General features: G+C 44.3%; 1 pseudogene; it reads right to left on the minus strand.

Moving 5' to 3' along the window:
- Positions 1 to 1,855: 1,855 nt before the first annotated feature.
- On the minus strand, positions 1,856 to 1,965 carry LOC112472689 (annotated as a pseudogene).
- Between the last annotated feature and the right edge of the window lie 309 nt (positions 1,966 to 2,274).

The following is a 2,274-nucleotide window of genomic DNA, read 5'->3' on the forward strand; positions in this document are numbered from 1 at the left end:
ACTCTAATAAATGCATTCTTCCTTTTCTTGTGGTACATGGAAAGCTCAGGCATAAAACCATACGATTGATAATTAAAGAAAGTTTTTTCCCCTATTAGACCTGTGCCACGTTAGATATTTAAGATGCGCAGAAACCTGACATTTCTATTATACACATTCGTGGCCTCTCCTTTCTTTTGCCTCTGGGGACCTCTGGCCTGTGCTTGCCTAGGCAAGAAATGTTTACCTTGCTCCCCACACAATTTTTCAAGCAACTGCTCTCCTGCCCAGATGCACCAGCAGACAAGCTCCTTTCTTCCTAAATCAGGCTTTGCATATTCAAAGAATTTGTATAACAAAAGCCATGCAATGTTTGAAAAAAGCCCGGCCCAGTTTCTAGGGAATTGTAATAAACCCATGTTTCTCCAATTTCCCAAGTTTACCCACTGAGTTCAGACATAACCGTCTAGCAGCTCTGCACATGTGGCAGGTGGGGAACGATAAAGCTTACCACTTCAGCCTTCTTGTCAGCTATAATGCGAAACTGTGCAGTTGGTGCTAAGTATAGATTGAAAAGGGCATAGAAATGCATGGAACTATGTATAGAGCCGTTAAAATAAAAAAGACACTCCTCTACTACTAGCTCAATTCCCTGCGGTGCCTGCAGTGGTCTGTTTAGCACAGCTGGGGGAGGACAACGTGGCCAGATCCTTCCTGCCCTTCCATCTGGAGTGGGGCCGAGGTCCTTCCCGTACTTAACTGCGGCCGCTCAGTCCAGGCGCCACTTCCCTCTCGGTCAGCAACTTCCTCCCGCTCGGCTCCCCTCCCAGACCTGATGTGGCTACTGGAGCTACGCACACCGATTTCATTTTTTACTTTGTAACAACGTCCGTGTCCCTTCTTCTCCTGTCCCTCCCCTTCCACAGTGGGGGCTCTGTGACTCTCATTCCTTACTCATTTCCCCAGAGGATGCCACATCATCACATCATCACTTTTTCCTGAGACACAGGACATTTGGAACAGTTGGACACCTGGTGGCCCCTTTATCCTGTTCTTAACGTTGAGTGGTTTATTTGGTGGTGCCTGTCCCCCTTCACTGACGAAACTTTTTTGTACACATTATTACCAACAGTTTGAGGAACCCTGTGGCTTGTATGTCATCTCAGATGGGTCCAAAAAGATCATGTGGATTTTCTTGCTGCATCCCATTTGACGGATTTTCCCACAGACTCCTAATAGCGCAGGTCTTGCTCTTCAAAACCACAGTTACCACGGTCGTATACACAATCTAAGTACTTTGCTCTGCAGTGATGTGCTACTCTCTGTTGCATTGTTCAACAACTCCATGTCACAAATAATTATGGAGCGCCTGCTGTACACAAGGCAGTGCATTTCTACTGAATGCTGCACAACGATGGATAAAGTGTGATTCCTGTTCTCAGTGGTGACTGGAGGTGGCAGAAGCTTCCACAACTAGCTGAGAACAGATCAGACCACCTACATTTTCTGTTCCACATCGACTTTTGTGGAGGCACTTGGTTTGTGTCATAGCCACTACAGAACACACAGCTCTGTGAAGATATCACGATGTTTAAAAGAATGTAGCATGATTGAATATTGGAAGCGTGAACTCACCTGAGCTAGTGGTTTGCAGGGTGACTGGCAGATGTTGAGGTAGTGGTTTGCAGGGTGACTGGCACTGTGTTCCTTTGAACGTATGAAACATCAGTATCCTGCAACATCTCTTTGAGTTCATTGTAGTACCCTGACACGTCTCAAAGCACATTCTGGGAGCTGGGAGCATTTTACTTTTTTAAAATTTATTTATTTATGTTTATTTGTTTGTTTGTTTGTTTATTCATTCATTCATTCATTCATTTTTTTATACCTGGTCTTCCTAGGTGGTCTCCCATCCAAGTACTAACCAGGCCCGACCCGGCTTAGCTTCCGAGATCAGACGAGATCACGTACATTCAGGGTGGCATGGCTGTAGGCAGCATTTTAAATAAAATCAAATCACCATAAATATATGCTTTCACAAGTATTAAAAAATACTGTACTTTTGTTGGTGTTGCTGTTTCACGGTCCCTACCAACTTGCCATGAAATTTAAATGTATGATTCTGTGTACACTCTACACTCTTTTATTTATTGATAGCACTCATTCTTGCATGCATGGTCCTTGGGGGAAGCCTAATACTGCTGAGTATTAGGTCAGAAAGCTGCACACTTCATTTCACGCAGACAACTGTGAAACAGTATGGCATTTTTCTTGGTGATCCCTAGTAAAGATGGT

This window comes from Pteropus alecto, unplaced genomic scaffold, assembly GCF_000325575.1.
Source record: "Pteropus alecto unplaced genomic scaffold, ASM32557v1 scaffold87, whole genome shotgun sequence".
NCBI lineage: Eukaryota > Metazoa > Chordata > Mammalia > Chiroptera > Pteropodidae > Pteropus > Pteropus alecto.